Here is an 18896-nt window from a genome sequence, read left to right as displayed (position 1 = left end):
CAGTGTGAAATGACTTTAATATTTACCACAACGAAACTCTCGAAATCTAGTCGCCTGTAAAACACACCAGCGGCAATACAAAGTCAATACCTCCACTACGCGATAGCGGTAGTAATTTTACCGATTGCAGCGCCACTAAAGCAGTTACTAAACACAGCTTTTCGGAATTCTTTCACCGAGGAAGATGCAGTAAATATTCCAGAATTCGCATCAAGAACAGCTACTCATTTCAGTACACTTGCGTTTTATTGCCAGAACACTTAGAAAATGCAAGAAATCTACTACAGGAGTCCTCGGTGTAGCGAAGCATCTTAAGTCACTTATTACAGGCAAGCCTTTCGATCCAGATTGAATACCAATTAGAACGTTCTCTGGAGAATACTGATATAATAGTTCCATATTTAGCAACCACGTACAACCGCTCGCTCGACGAAAGCTCTGGACTTATTTAGACTGGAAAGTTGCGCAGGTCACATCAATACACAAAAAGGAAATGGAAGATATTCGCTGACTTATAGACCCTTATCATTGGTATACTTTCGAAATAGGATTTTGGAACATACGCTGCGTTCAAACACCGTAAGATACCTATTGACATATAATCAGCACAGGTTCAGAGAATATCGTCGTTGTGAAATAGAACTGGTCCTTAATTCACGGAAAGTGATGAGTGCTACCGATATGCGATCTCAAATTGATTTCATATTTGTACGTTTCCAGAACGCTTTTGACACTGTTCCTGCCGGCCGCGGTGGTCTCGCGGTTCTAGGCGCGCAGTCCGGAGCCGTGCGACTGCTACGGTCGCAGGTTCGAATCCTGCCTCGGGCATGGATGTGTGTGATGTCCTTAGGTTAGTTAGGTTTAAGTAGTTCTAAGTTCTAGGGGACTAATGACCACAGCAGTTGAGTCCCATAGTGCTCAGAGCCATTTGAACCATTTGACACTGTTCCTGTCATGGGGTTTCTAATCAACTTACGTGACATGGAGTATCATCGCAGCTGGGTAGCTTTCCTGTCGGAAAGGTCACAGTCCATAGTAACTGACGGAAAGTCGTCGAGTAAAACAGAAATGATACCTGGTGTTCCCCAAGGAAGTATTACAGACCCTCTGGTGTTCCCAGTCTGCACATATTGTTTAGGAGACAATCTGGGCAGGCCTCTTACATTGTTTACAGATGATGCTGTCATTTAAGGTCTACTAAAGTCACCAGGAGATCAAAACGAATTGTAAAATGATGTAGAAAGTTATCTGTAGTGTGCGAAAAGCGGCAATTGACGCTAAGAAATCAAATATGTGAGGTCCTCCACATGGATACTAAAGGGAATCCGTTAAATTTCGATTACATGATAAATAACACACATCTGAATGTTGTCGATTCAGCTAAATACCTTGGGATTTCAAATGTAGTGCGGAAGCCGTACCAAAGACTGCGTTTTATTCGCAAAACACTTAGAAGATGCCACAAATCCATCAAAAACGTTGCTTATCTGACCTCTTCTGGGGTGTTACCGCTTGTTATGGCATTTTTACAACATTGAATTGATGGAGTAATTCGAAAATACTGAAAGGAAGGCAACTAGTTTTGCATTATCGCGAAATAATAGAAAGAGCATCACTTATCTAATACGCGAGTTGTGGTGTCACAGTCGTTAAAACAAAGTCACATTTCTTTGCGGCGATATGTTTTGACGAAATTTCTACCACCACATTTCTCACTTGAATGAGAAAATTTTTCGTTGACCGCCATCTACGTAGAGAAGTATGACCATCGTAATAAAATAAGAGGAAAGTTTTATGTGTTCCTTTTCCCACGAGGTATTCAAGAGCGCAGCGGTAGAAAGATAGTCTGAAGGAGGCTCCGTGAACTCTTGTTTGGTTGGTTGGTTTGGGGAAAGAGACCAGACAGCGTGATCATCGGTCTCATCGGATTAGGGAAGGAAGTCGGCCGTGCCCTTTCAGAGGAATCATCCCGGCATTTGCCTGGAGTGATTTAGGGAAATCCCGGAAAACCTAAATCAGGATGGCCGGACGCGGGATTGAACCGTCGTCCTCCCGAATGCGAGTCCAGTGTCTAACCACTGCGCCACCTCGCTCGGTGTGAACTTTTGCCAAACACTTAAGACGGAACTACAGAGTAGCCAAGCAGATGCGTAAGGATGCACATTATGCACTGAGGTATTTCATGGTCAAGAAGGGAGTCGTACAACTTCCTTTAAACATAATTCGGCTTTTACAAATTTTACGACGAAGTGTATTGTTGAAGATGAACTGGTCTTTATGCGAATTTTCGATGTTAGAGGTGTCACTTGGAAATGGCACAACAGCCGAAATTGCGATCGTGAATAAACATTGTTTAAGAGTGGAAATGGAGATTTCACAAAATTCGTTTTTCACAAAACGCATTTTTGGTTTTATAGTGTTCTTTGTACTCTGCTGCATGTCACTAGACTTGTTCCAAGTGTCAAATCCCGAAGAAAATGTTTCAAAGGTTCGTTACTAGATGGTGCATGGTCTATATATCTACCTATTTCCAAGAGACATGCGTCAAGGTCGCATCCATTTAGCCTAAGGTGGTTTGAAGATATAACATACACATTTTTGGTGAGTGGGTACATCTTTTTCAGCTGTGACAGAGATTACAGAGAAAAGAAGAAAGGTAAACAAGCTTTTGTTTCGCAAAATTTACAAAAGACTGCTGAATCAAGTAGAGTTTTGAACCCATTCCATGTGATTCCAATGTGAGGACCTCACTTCTTTGATTTTAAAGAAGCTGATAAAATTCTGTTGTCAATACAGGCGTTAAGATATCTAAATGCAGTGTCTCATACTCATCCAGCCCACATAGCTACTAAAAATTCTTAGTGTGCAACCGAAAAATGGAAAAATGCCATTGTATTCAAAAGGCAGACACGTGACACGCTGTACTTTATCTCAAAGATCAGTCATGTTTTATCAGTTGCTAAACAAAAAGACTACTTGCTGTGTTGACATTTCTTCCTCCTCACCAGCACAGTCAATTTTATTGTGAAATTTACAAAATCTGATCCCAAGAATACATTTCGGTGTTCACTTGCAAAAATTAAAAGAAATGAGGTACGGTTTTTGTTGACTACAGTTCTACTAATTAAAGAACACACTTGGTTTATCACAAATGAAACGTAGTGGCTCTTCATTAATAGCACTTGGAACAAAAATTTTCTTAGTGACAATCAGAACCAGTTTCCAGGTGTGGAACTTACAGCGCTATTAATAAACTGTTTATTTTCTAATTTGTCTCATTTTTTGCAGTGTGAGGGGGGAAGCATAACTCTATGTTATCAGATTACATTCTCAATTTTATGGGTGCAGTTAACATGTATGGGAGTCATATAATTTTTTGATTCTTCTAATAAATGTGAGAGATGGCAGTTAGAACGTTTTCCATTTCCACTGCTCATTTAATGACAGAGCAGGCGGAAAATGTACCCATTTCTAGGAAACATTCAGAATACTATACAGATTACCAGTGACACTGATGTTTATAGCAGTACATATGCTGAGATAACGTTTATCGACAACAGGTGTTCCGCAACATCTGATCACACTCGCGGATAAAGACTGATAAAACTTTCCTTTGTCTCTGAGAGATTCTTATTAGCCCGTGCCTTCCGGTAGCAGCACACTTCCTTGGCCTTATCTATGCTCTGTCGACCTTTCGCCTAAGCCTCTGGTGAGGGCTCCACCAACGAGTATTTTGTGATGACAAGCAAAAGTATCAGCTGAGAGCAGTTTTCAAATTAAAAGCCTATAACGAAGTAGTTAAGGTTTATTATTCAATTGTATTGAATTCCACTGTCTCGTTTATCATTTAATGAACTGATAAGATAAAAAAAAACGAAAACTGACTTGAAATCAACACAAAATTCAATACGATTTATTAACATTTCTATGAACAGTTTTTACAGAAAAGAACAGATCCTTGAGGTTGATGTCCATGCAAAAAGCTGAATTTCAGTTTTAAAAATACATTATTATAACTACGCTACTGGATATCGAAAATGCAACACCAAGAAGGACACGAAATATCACAGCCGAATTGATTTGGAGCCGGCCGCTGTGGCCGAGCGGTTCTAGCAGCTTCAGTCCGCAACCGCGGTGCTGATACGGTCGCAGGTTCGAAACCTGCCTCGGGCGTGGATGTGTGTGATGTCCTTAGGTTAGTTAGGTTTAAGTAGCTCTAAGTCTAGGGGACTAATGACCTCAGATGTTAAGTCCTATATTGCACAGAGCCATTTGAACCATTTGAATTGTTTTGGGAGATAACACGTTGTACAAAGATCACATGACTGAAAATACAGCCCTATGTGATGCGAGGAAAATGATGAAATGAGTGTTTAGTGTTGGCGCCATTGTTACACCCCTCGGCGCAGAATCAAAGAGGCTCTCGATGTGTTGCTGGGGTGCAGCAGTCCATGCTGCGTTTACATATTGCCAAAGTTCATCCGGTGTATCTTGCGTCAGTTGTTCGGCAGTCATCAACCAGCCGTTTTCGATAGGCGAAAGATCGGGTGAACAGGGAGGCCCAAGCAGCAATGCGGTCCGATGGTTGCCGAAGAAGCCTTTAACACTGCGTGCCACATCAGGTCACCCATTATCCTGTTGCAATGTGGCGCCCGCAAGCTCCGAAGATATGGAAGGGCAACGGGCTCCAACAGTTCAGAGATGTAACGCTGGCTGGTTAGTGTACGGTCATTGCGTGCTGCGGGGTGCGGGAATCCAGTACCACCCCAAACCATAATACCAGGTGCAGGACCAGTATGGCGTCTCTCGCTGCGGTGTTTCCAGACTCCGATCCGACCATGGTGGTGGTGGTGCAGGCAGAATCGGGATTCGTTGGTAATAACTGTGTCGTTTCATTCGGTTCTCCACGACCGTCGTTCAACGGGCCCTTGCCGGCACAAACGCCTGTTGCCTTGTCTCATTGGTAAACACAGCAATGGAAGCCTCGCAGTCAACTCTACTGGAAATGACGTCGAATGGGAATTTGTTGCGATGTGGTGTGTTATGTGGCAGAGCGATCTATCACTACCATCCGTACAATATGCCTGTCACCAAGAGTAGTTAGTGATGCAACGAGGTGGATCCAAAAGAATGTGTCGGTCCGTCGTTCCTCTATCCAACGCTTACAGACCCGCGTCACAGCTGCTTGGTTCCATCCCACATGATAACCGATTTCTCTGAGGGATATTTCCCAATCCGTATAGGCAACTAGTCTTCCCCAGTCCAACACCGGAATGTGCTCGAAAGCCGCTCGCTGTCTTCTAGGCGGCATGCTGAAGTTGCTTACGCAAAACAATCGCACGAAAGAGCAATAGGATATTCTACTGTTTTCTGGAAATCGTCTTATATGTTTTGTCATTTTATGCTCCTAAAATGCTTTTTCTTCTCCTGAATTTCTGTATTCTTTTACAAAAACGGAAATTAAGTTCAAATTTGAAAATCCGCTAAAACCCTCCATTCGTGTCATGTGATGCCTGCGGCGTCAAAATGGTTCAAACGGCTCTGAGCACTATGGGACTTAACTTCTGAGGTCATCAGTCCCCTAGAACTTAGAACTACTTAAACCTAACTAACCTAAGGACATCACACACATCCATTCCCGATGCAGGATTCGAACCTGTGAAGGTAGCAGTCGCGCGGTTCCAGACTGAAGCGCCTAGAACCGCTCGGCCACTCCGGCCGGCCCTGTGGCGTCACTGGCTAGCTTGCTGCTCCTACTGTCAGAACGTAAATTCACCGTGATGTCTTGTTCTGGAACTTACTTTTCGGAAACGGGGTTACAAATGGTATGTAGTACCATACTGTACAAATACATCTATAAAAACTCCTGAAAAGTAGTTTATGACTATCACAGAGAGTGAGAAGTTGCGCAAAATGTGGTTGTGCTGTACCGGCAAATTGTCACCACGTTGACGCAAAAGTCCACTATCTTAATTAAAAATGGTTTGCACTGTGAGTTTAATGTTAATTCACCTCCGAGAGTTGCTGTTACAAGGAAGAATTGTGTCACTTAATAAGATTAAACTCCAAGTGAAAATTGCCTTTTTACCAGTGAAAATTGTCTTTTTACCTAGCTTAATACAAATTATTCGGTAAAACAGCTGCTTCGAATCAAACCCGAAACAATATGTTAATTTATTTGTAAAACGACTTGACAATCTTCTTATATCAAAACCAAATCACAATTACAAAACTTCTCCACAGAATATTATTGCGTTTTGTTGCTGTTTATTTGAGATTGCACTGGCAGTCGCTATTCAAACACGCCACGCTCAAAAAGATATTTTCTAATTAATGTGGCCACATACGTTTTACTTTATTACTGATAACTTTTTTTATCTTCGTACTCTCCATCTAGGGTCTTTATTGTTTAAACTTTTGAAGTTTCATCATCTTACATACAGATGAAGTAAGTCTCCTTCAGACACTAACGTCAGCTTGCACTCACAAACATCACAGACCTTACGTTTGCGTTACCTGCATGCTGTACTGTTTTACAAGTAAATCTCTTTGCATACAAAACCTCACTGTCCTATACCTCGTTGCAGTGCTTTCCAAAAAAGTGAGTTGTTTGTTCACAAATAAAATGCATTTATCCTCTTACATCCATTTTTCAGACTAAGATTAATAAGAAGCTATTATAATATACACCACAATCGAAACAACTGCTACAATTGAGTTCTTACTAACGCTGTTTTCGTATTTCATGTAGCACTTTTAAAAATATATGGCCCCATGACTGACAGTCTACTACGCTATCCGTTGTGCCACGGAATGGCTACTGTAACTTACCCCTCTGCTGAATGCTTATAAGGGGAATCAGCACTAAGGTTTGCCAAGAATAATTTTGTTGTGCTTTGTGTTGTAGCTCATGACTCATAGTCGACAATCTAGTCATAATATACGGACCCATTTGCAAAAGTTCTTCAGTTCCTTAGTTTTGAGCGAGTTTAATGCTGCTGCAGGGAGCAGGGGAAATAACGTCCGTCATTGCACATTTCGCCGCTCTAAATCGGCGGAGCATAAATTCACCAACTTTCACAGGACTCCCAATCGTCCACAAAATTCCTTTCGATTGTTACTTGAAATTTGTAATTGCCTTTTTCCATTACTGAACAGATGTTTGCAGAAAAAGTACGTAATAACTTCGTAACTTCGGCTAACACTACTATATCACACATTAAGCTTCGTCTTACTTCTAGTCTGTGACGTCACTAGCTTCAGCCAGTAACAGAGCGTTTTCGATCACGTGATCAAATCTTGGTATTTAAAGATTTTTACGCTTTAATTACATAAAAATAATAGATATTTCGTGACAATATTGACTGTAAATTCTATTTGAATGTTTTGTGTGCGTATTGTAAGACCTTCGGTACACACACCATCAGATTATTTGACTTGTCGCTCTAACGAAGTAGGCGAGTGTCAGCAGTATGTCTTGTGGTCTTGTCGTGGCGTGTTTATCTTCTGCCATTAGGTCAGACGATAGAAATGCCACTTGCACGCTTAGAGTAGCAGATTGACGGTGACCAAGTTTAACCAGAACTTGATTAATTTTCACACACATTTATTAAAATAATAACAATCATAGAAATTACGTAACTTGATTCTGGATGCTATTTACAATTGTCAATCTGAAGTTCCTTTGGTCTTGGTACGTTAATCTTATTCTCACATATCTCTGATACTTGACAAAGTGTCTATACATTTATCTTCATGGCTATGTACAGGAATATGATAATCTTATTAGGTGCACACTAAAACTTGACTATAGACTGGTACAGAGTGATGCAGACAAATGCAGACTGATGCAGACTCACTAATCAGAGGTCTGTACACTCGTTATAATACCTCGCACGTTCAGGTATCACTGCGCGAGTGTGATCCGCGAGGAGAAAAGGTTCTACGTTAGCAGCAATCTCATTGGCTGCGTTACATATTAATACGCGGATCGGCGGAAGCAGAATTTGGTCCGTCCCTAAGACAGTGTAGACTAATAATTTTGCAGACATGTTTTTATGCAGATTATTTCTGCGGTTTTATGTACAGTGTGAGATTTATAAACGTATTATTAAGAATGAAAACACACACGACACGGGTGTGATATCCTACAGTATTTGTTACCAATTTCACAAACCAGTTTTTGGCTGTTACGCCAGTCTTAATTCAGCTATTGTAAGGTCATGAGCATGTATAGTCGGTACAATATGCACGGCATGTAACGATTGTTTTATGCTTGACGTGCCGATATACAGTGAGGGGGAAAAATTCATGGAATAGCGATATGCACTTATACAGATGGCTGTAGTGTCACAATCGCAAGGTGTAAAAGGGCAGTGCACTTGCGGAGCTGTCAATTGCACTCAGGTGATTCATGCGAAAAAGTTTGCCACGTGATTATCGCCGTACGGCGGGAATTAACAGATTTTGAACGCGGAACGGTTTTTAGAGGCAGACGCATGGGACATTGCACTTCGGATATCGTTGGGGAATTCAGTATTCCGAAACCCACAGGGTCAAGAGTGTGCCCAGAACACCTAATATCAGGCATTACCTGTCACCACGGACACCGCTGAGGCTGACGGGCTTCACTTACTGACCGGCAGCAGCGGTGTTTTCGTAGAGCTGTCAATGTTGACAGAGAAGCAACACTGTGAACTGCAGAAATGCAGCGTCTTTCCTGGCCTCGTGACCACATCGTTGGACCTTAGACGACTGGAAAGCCATGGCCTGCTCAGGAGAGTCCTGGTTTCAGTTGGTAAGAACTGGCTGTGTGTTTCGAGTGTGGTGCAGACCCCACGATACCACGGATCCAAGTTGTCGACAAGGCATTGTGGAAGCTGGAAGTGGCTCCATAACGGTGTGAGCTTTGTTCACATGGAATTGACTGGGTCCAGCTGCAGTGATCATACCCTACAAACGGCTATGTTCAGCTACTTTGAGACCGTTTGCAGCCATTCAGCGATGGAATTTGTATGGAAGACAATGAGCCACGTCACCGGTCCACACTTGTTCGCGATTGATTTGAAGGACGTTTTTGACAGTTCGAGAGAATGATTTGACCACCCAGATCGCCCGGCATGAATCGTGAAGAACTTTTATGGGGCATTTCATGCACAAAATCCTGTACCGGCAACACGCAATTGTGGGCAGCTATAGAGACAGCAAGGCTCAATATTTCTGCATGAGACTTCCAACGACTTATCGAGTCCATGCCACATCGAGTTGCTACTCTACACAGAGCAAAAGGAGGTCCGAAACGATATTACGAAGTATCCCATGACTTTCGTCACCTGAGTTTACTATTGTTTTCGTATTCTTGAAATGTCTTTTTGTGATGCGGAACGGAATAATGTGCACACAGTCGAGATTCATTAAAGTGTATTGCCTGAGATCCGAAGACGCCAACATAGTTTGCTGAAATCGGTAATCAAAATAAATGCTGTACTCTAGCGATCTTGACTGTTTGAAGTTTTTACTTCTAATTTCGTACCGTCAAACGGGGTGATTTTGGACACCAGCGCGAATTCGGACAGTATGGCTTATTTCCTCTCTGCTACTGCATAGAAACACCATTTTTTGAAAGAGTTACTTATTTTAACGTCCGTGCGCCAGTTATTTTAAGCGCAAGATTGCATTTATTTCCTCTCTGCTACTGCATAGAAACACCATTTTTTGAAAGAGTTACTTATTTTAACGTCCGTGCGCCAGTTATTTTAAGCGCAAGATTGCATTTATGGCTTTCCACAACTTTTATTTTGCGTCACTTGTTTCTCTAGGTGAATAACTGACAAACAGTCTCACTGTTAAAAATCCGTGCATTATCGTAAAGTGGAAACTTTCTATTATTGCGCCGAGCGGGAAGTAATTGTAACCGTAATTGTAGACGCGCTCAGTAGCTAACAGCATTGAGACAATTTCTGAACAAGTTTGTCGAGTTTCTCGTGCAAGGTTATAAAATAGCGACGGTTTTTGTAAAACTGTGTACTGTGTGGGGTGATTTCGGACAATGCCATGAGTGTATAAGAGCAGGAGAGGTGCTACAGTACGGTGTAATTATGGTTGGTTGGTTGTTTGGGGAAGGAGACCAGACAGCGTGATCATCGGTCTCATCGGATTAGGGAAGGATGGGGAAGGAAGTCGGCCGTGCCCTTTCAGAGGAACCATCCCGGCATTTGCCTGGAGTGATTTAGGGAAATCAAGGAAAACCTAAATCAGGATGGCCGTACGCGGGATTGAACCGTCGTCCTCCCGAATGCGAGTCCAGTGTCTAACCACTGCGCCACCTCGCTCGGTGGTGTAATTATGAGCCGGAACTTTTAGATAAAGCTGTTCGTGATATTCAGAGTGGTTAATTATCGCACAGAAAAAGCATGTGATTTGTATGGTATACCTAAATCAACCCTACAAAATAAAGTGCAGGAAGCACATTCGAAAAAAATGGGAGGACAGCCAGTGCTAAATAAAGAACAAAGAATGTTGAAGCAAGGTATCTTGAGGGCTGTACGTTGGAGATTTCCCTTCACTAAATTGGATATTAGATATTTAGTTAAAGGCTACCTTGATAAATCTAGCCGAAAAGAGAAGAAATTTCGTAGTATCTTGCCAGGAGAAGAATGGGTGCATTTATTCCTCAAACGACATTCAGGAATTCTTTCCGTTCGCTTAAGCGAAAATATTAAATGAGCTCGTGCAGAAGTGAACAAAGAGACTGTTTATTTAAATTCTTGCAAAATAAAAACTTAACTGTAATATATAAAATTCGAAATATAAGATTCCACATCACTTATTCGTAACAAAGGGCTCCCTTAAAATGCGTAAAATGTCACCAAAAACAAATAAAAAGCACGCACAATTTTTTAAAAAAGGGCAGTAACGGTCCTAATTCGCCCTCTTATACCGTAACTTCGGACCGTAAAATGTCACCGAAATCAAATAAAAAGCATGCACAATTTTTTTTAAAAAAAGGGCAGTAACGGTCCTAATTCGCCCTCTATATACTTCGGACAGAGATTTAAAAAACATATGTGTCCGAAATAACCCCAAACCATGGGGTGCCTTCGGACACTTTATGTAACTGCCTCAGATAAATATACCTACACATACACATTCTGGTTCTGGGATATTTTATTCGTTACACATATACCCTACCACTTCCATAACAATCAATTTAATCCAAAAATATATACAAAAGTTACAATCGAAATAACGACAAAACCGTCCGAAATCACCCCGTTTGACGGTACTGAAACCTGATTGTTGGGTAGTATTCAATGCATAAGCAGGCGTTTTGTGTACTAGGTGACGGTGCAGAGTTGTGCCAGAGGCTCACCAGAAGAAAAAGAACGCTGTATTAACCTGGGCTTCGCTACCCTGATTCTTTTGTATCCCACGTGATGACAAGCTGCTATAGCCTGTCGGTAAACTGAAGAGTGAGCGAGCGAGTCCCCACTCTGCCAACCCAGCTACGTCACAGGGAGATTCTACAGGCTGTTTCACAACGTAGTACCGGCCCTGCCGCGGCGCGCGCTTTAAATCTGGGCACGCTGTGTACGTATACGTCTCGGCTGCTTTCATTTTTAGACAAATGCATTAAGATCATAAGGAATACAAAAAACCATAGCTTCTTCCGAAACACAACATAATAGAGTAAATATTATTAACATAAGAACGGAAGTGAGGATTATACTACAAACATAGAACCGAATGTCTGTTCATGTGAATGTATGTTCCTCTATTGCTACTCGTGGAACGAACCACATATAATGTAATCAGTCTGTACAATTTAAGGCTTGTTCTTACTTTGTGTAGAGGTGGACGTTTTCGTTGAAGGACTGCATTGAAACTTAGCAATTCTTGCAACACGAAGAGTGTTTAAAAAGTAAGCAGATATTTATAATTTTGTGTGTTGTATTAGTCCGATTTGCACTACTTTCTCGTCTCTGTCTTTGTAAACATGCCTCAAACGTATGTGTACAATGTTATGCATATTGGGTATTTACTCAGCTGTCAGAAAGGTTACATGTGTTTTGGTAGCATCAACGATTATTTGTTTTGTGTAAAAATAAATTAGAGAATCTGTATTAAATTTTGTTGTAAGAATTCAATAAAGTGTATAAAATTTTTAGAAATGGTAAATATTGCTTTTGGTGAGCCTGTTATGAGTAAACCAAGGGCAGACAAGTGGTATAAGCATTTCAAAGCAGGCCTTAAAAGACAGCTGTTTTACAAGCATGGATGAGATTAAAAATGTATAGTTAGAGACGTATAAACTGTCCCGAAGAAACAGCTCCTGAAGTGTTCAGGAATTGGAAAAATCACTGGCATAAGTGTATAGCATGTATTGGGGAATATTTTGAAGAGGACAACATTACTGTAGATTAACAAATAAAGTTCTTACCAAAAAATAAAAATTAATGTGTGAAAGCACCTCGAATGTCAAGCTTTTTGCTTAGAAGTCCAAAATAGGTGTACATGTTACGAAGGAAATTTCAGCAGTGTTTAGAATAGCTGTTGCGCACATGTTTTAAGCAATATGTCATAGGATCAGGTGAATAGTGACCGAGATACAGATTTAGTGTTACACAAACATCAAAGATTTTACGTGATTTTGAAACTGTCTATAACGATGGGTTTCCTCCCAAAATTACTAGTTTTTCTTGGTGGCGTTTCCAGTAAACCATGCGGCTTATTTTTTCGTTCCTTACTTATGTGCCCTATTGGGTGAGGCTGACGTTTGCATGGATTTCAGTCCTTTAATTGGGACTGCTAATATTAGCCAACAGTTCTTTTTGGGCCGCCTCTTTAATACAAACTGTAATAACATTAGAGACAATCGAACGCTAGTTACTCCGCGAATACCTCTTCTTCATAGTATTCTGCATATTTCCTTGCAATGATAGACGATTATCCATCACATCCGGATATCTACATCTACATCTACATGACTACTCTGCAATTCACATTTAAGTGCTTGGCAGAGGGTTCATCGAACCACAATCATACTATCTGTCTACCATTCCACTCCCGAACAGCGCGCGGGCAAAACGAACACCTAAACCTTTCTGTTCGAGCTCTGATTTCTCTTATTTTATTTTGATGATCATTCCTACCTACGTAGGTTCGGCTCAACAAAATATTTTCGCATTCGGAAGAGAAAGTTGGTGACTGAAATTTCGTAAATAGATTTCGCCTCGACGAAAAACGTCTTTGCTTTAATGACTTTCATCCCAACTCGCGTATCATATCTGCCACACTCTCTCCCCTATTACATGATAATACAAAACGAGCTGCTCTTTTTTGCACCCTTTCGATGCCCTCCGTCAATCCCACCTGGTAAGGTTCCCACACCGCGCAGCAGTATTCTAACAGAGGACGAACGAGTGTAGTGTAAGCTGTCTCTTTAGTGGACTTGTTGCATCTTCTAAGTTTCCTGCCAATGAAACGCAACCTTTGGCTCGCCTTCCCCACAATATTATCTATGTGGTCTTTCCAACTGAAGTTGTTCGTAATTTTAACACCCAGGTACTTAGTTGAATTGACAGCCTTGAGAATTGTACTATTTATCGAGTAATCGAATTCCAACGGATTTCTTATGTAACTTCTGTGGATCACCTCACTTTTCGTTATTTAGCGTCAACTGCCACCTGCCACTCCATACAGCAATCTTTTCTAAATCGCTTTGCAACTGATACTGGTCTTCGGATGACCTTACTAGACGGTAAATTACAGCATCATCTGCGAAGAACCTAAGAGAACTGCTCAGATTGTCACCCAGGTCATTTACATAGATCAGGAACAGCAGAGGTCCCAGGACGCTTCCCTGGGGAACACCTGATATCACTTCAGTTTTACTTGATGATTTGCCGTCTATTACTACGAACTGCGACCTTCCTGACAGGAAATCAGTCGCACAACTGAGACGATACCCCATAAGCCCACAGCTTGATTAGAAGTCGCTTGTGAGGAACGGTGTCAAAAGCTTTCCGGAAATCTAGAAATACGGAATCAACTTGAGAGCCCCTGTCGATAGCGGCCATTACTTCGTGCGAATGAAGAGCTAGCTGCATTGCACAAGAACGATGTTTTCTGAAACCATGCTGACTACGTATCAATATATCGTTCCCTTCGAGGTGATTCACAATGTTTGAATACAGTATATGCTCCAAAACCCTACTGGAAACCGACGTCAATGATACAGGTCTGTAGGTCGATGGATTACTCCTACTACCCTTATTAAACACTGGTGCGACCTGCGCAATTTTCCAATCTGTAGGTACAGATCTATCGGTGAGCGAGCGGTTGTATATGATTGCTAAGTAGGGAGCTATTATATCAGCGTAATCGGAAAGGAACCTAATCGGTATACAGTCTGGACCTGAAGACTTGCCCGTATCAAGCGATTTGAGTTGCTTCGCAACCCCTAAGGTATCTACTTCTGAGAAACTCATGCTAGCAACTGTTCGTGTTTCAAATTCTGTATCGAAGTACATCAGTAAGTATACAAAATTAACTCACAGACACTGACAACTAAGATTCCACGAACAGAAACGACGTATATCACTGAACGCCGATCTACACCGCTAGACCGATAACGGGCAACAGATGTTGGGCGCCCCTGTAGGCCGGTGGTATCGTTCTTCCCCCACCAAAAGCGCTGCTCGCTCTTGAGTTTACAGACTGACTACAGGAGATAGGTCAGTAGCGAGAATGAGGCTCTGCGGTACGTACCAGGTCAGGGCTGTGAGTACGGTGCGCTGCTGCTGTGTGACGTGACGAGTCGTCGGCGTCGGCGTCGCTTTTATGTGGCGCGGCTGCTGTGCTGTGGGCGGGAAGGGAGGCCGGGGGGGGGGAGGGAACGGGGGGGGGGGGGGAGTTGCCTGTGGCGTCAGGCTTCGTGTCGGCCAAAAAGCACCCGTGACCTTGCCGGCCTCGCTTTAGTCCGCTACGTTACGTTGCAGCCGCGTATCGGATAATAGCCGGCGATGGTTGGCTTATCCCACGCCACACTTCACAGCTAGCTCGTTATTTTGTTCCGATTTGCGTATTATGTCTCCCGATCCTTTTTTTTTTTTTTTTTTTTTGCTGTGTACAGTTCTTCCCCGCTAGACAGCTGCCGAGATGAGCGAAGCGGAACATTGGCCCCGACTCGATTACAAGCGTGACATTCTCTCTCAGAGAAGTTGTACCTGTACTACTAACCTGCTCACTAGACTCGGCCAATGTTTCTATGTTTTGATACAGTGTATCGATACGTGGAACTGTTTCAGTGTTTCGGAACGGCTGTGGTTCACTGTTTCGAAACAGTTGTGTTTCATTCCGTCCCTGTCTCGGATAACCGGACCAGATTCGATCTCGAGCCAGCCACAGAAACTGTATCGTTGTTTCAAAATAAGGCTGTTTCAGTCCACCTGTGCTTGGAACGGACTAACTGTATCGAAACAGTGACGTTTCATAACGCTCTGTGTCGGACGAGCTTCGGGCTCGGCACAGGTACTGAAACACAACATACCACTTCATGAAACACTTTCAAGAACGTCGAAATCTTTTTGACAAGCAATAGCATGAAGCTTAAGATATCCGAAAATAAAGCTTCGTCTCTAGCTGACTGTCCTATTTCGAAATGGCGTAACATCTGCTTTATAAACACTAACCAAACAATAAAGCAACGCATACTATTCACATTCAAAATAATAAATATGCGAAAATCATTCAGTTAAATTACCCTTTTTTTATAACACAGGCTTCTCTGTTCATGTAAAGTAATCATATTAAGCAACGCAAGTAAGCCTACAACATTTAGAATAAAAAAAGGCGTAGAGTGACAGTTATTAGACATATACATAAATTTCATATAGGTATAATTGCAAGCAATCTGTATGACATATCACTGATAGTGTAATGGTGAACGGGAAGGGCTGGGAAGCATGGTGAATTTATAGTAACGATTCGAAACACCTTGAAAGACAAAATTTTTGCTGTTATATTTTGTTATTTGTTAGAATTATTTGGCATTATTTGTGAGTCTATAGTCACTGTGCCTATTATCCACAATGATTCCATTTGTGTGCATGGAAATTAGCAGGATGGGTATATTACCCATACAAACGGAATGTTGGAATCCCTGTAGCATATCCGTTGTTTCTGCAGTTTGCTCCCACCTGCAGTTCCGTTCGTGGTGGTTCTTCTGTCTTCAGCTATGGCTGTCCTCAGCCAATTGCAAAGTATGAAAGTCACACGACACGAAAGCAACGCATTTGCTGCAGGAAATACGACACTACCAAGACACCTACGTGAAAGTTTCATACTTTCTGCGATATGATTATCGCTCTCGCACCTTATTTTTGTTTATATGGACATACTTACACAGTAGACATTCAAGATGATAAAATGTGTAGGTTTATTAGATTACAAAACACAAACTGTTTCACTGTTTCGAAACACCGCATCGAAACATTACATTGTACTGTATCATTTGTTTCGAAACAGTTACGTGTTTCAGTTTGCCCATCTCTACTTCTCACCAGTTTCTCTAAGAGGTGCGACCATATTGAGGAGGTTCCGTTCGATGCCGACTCGAAATAATCGTACTCCGTCCTACTTACAGGCGAGCATCAATCACATTGTTTTGCTAGGTTCATTCATGAGTATTTGGGTGAACGGAGCGGGCAGAATCAGAATTACAGCACCGGAAAGATCCGAAATTTGATTCTATAATTAAAATATACAGTTTCTTTCAAAAATATTCACTGTACGTCAAAATACCATATATGTCCTGGATGTTAGAAACATGAAGTGAATTTTAACATACGCATCGAAAGCTAAAGCTTACATTGGCGCCAGTGTTCAATTGTTGGATCACGCCTCTAGGGATCTCTCCCTGGCGCAGCTAGCTGGCTCGTTCATCTGGCTTCTTCCACAACTGTGAGACCGTTCCGAACGGTTCGTTTTGTAAGTAGGTTTAGGTTTTTATGTTGGTAACGTCATCTAGCGCTCTGTATGAAAACCACTGGCTGTGTTGTGTGCAGTCTGTGGCTGGTTGGCATTGTTGAAATAGTCACTATTGTAGTGTTGGGCTGTTAACAGCGCGTAGGGTTGCGCAGTTGGAGGTGAGCCGCCAGCAGTGGTGGATGTGGGGAGAGAGATGGCGGTATTTTGAGAGCGGACGATCTGGACGTGTGTCCATCAGAAAGAGTAAATTTGTAATATTGAATATCATGGACTGAGATATATATATATTATGACTTTTGAACACTATTAAGGTAAATACATTGTTTGTTCTCTATCAAAATCTCTCATTTGCTAACTATGCCTATCAGTAGTTAGTGCCTTCAGTAGTTTGAATCTTTTATGTAGCTGGCAGTAGTGATGCTCGCTGTATTGCAGTAGTTCGAGTAACGAAGTTTTTTGTGAGGTAAGTGAATCATGAAAGCTATACATTATTGTTCGTCAGGGCCATTCGTTTATAGGGATTTTTGACAGTCAGATTGCGTTGCGCTAAAAATATTGTGTGTCAGTTTGGTGACGATCAAAATAGGTAAAGAGCGAAATGTCTGACTACGTTCAGTTCTGCTCAGCTGTTTGAAAATCAAATAATGTAAGAGGTTTATCAGCACAGTAATTCATTAATTTTTCTAAGGCGACGTTTCAGTTTTTCAGCACGGTAGAGTGCTACTGCTCTGTTGTTGGTTCAAGCCTCTAGGAATCTCTCCCTGGCACAGCTAGCTCGCTCGTTCATATGGCTTTTTTCACAATTGTGAGAACGTTCCGAACGGTTCAGTTTTCAACACGGTAGAGCGCTACCGCACTGACGCCTGTAGGTAAAGAGCATTCCATAACGATCAGCTGCCTCAGTGCCGATCGGCCCGCAAGCGGCGTACAGATCTCGCATCGTACCATAGACCCACACGATCGGCTGATCTCTCATTATTTGATTGTTCTTACGCTTTGTGAAGGTTCTTGAAAGAAATCATGTTTACTCCAGTGACTGTTAAACTTTTTATTTCCACTATTGCAATTTCGGCCTTAGGCCATTATCAAGTGCAGATGTTTAGGCTTTCAGCCATGTCTACTTTATACAAGCTGACACATACATATGACGTTGTCATTTGCTGTTATATACATTCGTAACTTTGTGAAGGTTTAAAAAGAAACGCCATCTATGTAGCACTCAACGCAAAAACTTTGGGTGAATCGTGAATCTGCCAAGTAATGGCAGTGAATTCAGTAACTCCAGACAATGCCGCACAAACAGGGACCGCGTCTGACTAACGTCTTCTTGCTCTTGTTAGTCCGCTGGAGGATCCATTGAACGTAGGTGCTAATTAAATGAAAACTTTTGTCTTAAAGATAAATGTAAAAAGTGCCTCAAAGTTGTATCTGCTTGAATGCAAAAAATACACTACTGGCCGTTAAAATTGCTACACCAAGAAGAAATGCAGATGATAAACGGGTATTCATTGGACAAATATATTATACTAGAACTGACATGTGATTACAAAAAAAAAACGGTTCAAATGGCTCTGAGCACTATGGGACTTAACTTCTAAGGTCATCAGTCCCCTAGAACTTAGAACTACTTAAACCTAACTAACCTAGGGACATCACACACATCCATGCCCGAGGCAGGATTCGAACCTGCGACCGTAGCGGTCGCGCGGTTCCAGACTGTAGCGCCTTTAACCGCTTGGCCACCCCGGCCGGCCCCATGTGATTACATTTTCTCGCAATTTGGGTGCATAGACCCTGAGAAATCAGTACCCAGAACAACCACCTCTGGCCGTAATGACGGCATTCTTACGCCTCAGCATTGAGACAAACAGAGCTTGGATGGATTGTACAGGTACAGCTGCCCATGC

The 18896-nt window shown here is 42.0% G+C and overlaps 1 protein-coding gene across 4 annotated transcripts in view; it reads right to left on the bottom strand.

Annotated features, from left to right (window-relative positions):
- Nucleotides 1–14859, bottom strand: part of LOC126271975 (lysozyme-like) — a 230364-nt gene extending 215505 nt beyond the window's left edge. Inside the window, exon 1 of one of the 4 annotated variants that reach the window (XM_049974434.1) lies at nucleotides 14770–14859. The gene's annotated coding sequence lies outside the window, so the exon portion shown is untranslated. Of the gene's footprint in view, nucleotides 1–14556; nucleotides 14659–14769 lie in introns of those variants that run through there. The other 3 variants (XM_049974437.1, XM_049974435.1, XM_049974439.1) reach the window with 3 other exon arrangements.
- Between the last annotated feature and the right edge of the window lie 4037 nt (nucleotides 14860–18896).

This window comes from Schistocerca gregaria, chromosome 5 (assembly GCF_023897955.1).
Source record: "Schistocerca gregaria isolate iqSchGreg1 chromosome 5, iqSchGreg1.2, whole genome shotgun sequence".
NCBI lineage: Eukaryota > Metazoa > Arthropoda > Insecta > Orthoptera > Acrididae > Schistocerca > Schistocerca gregaria.
The sequence above is the reverse complement of the archived record's forward strand: the minus strand, read 5'-3'. Positions and strand labels throughout refer to the sequence as shown.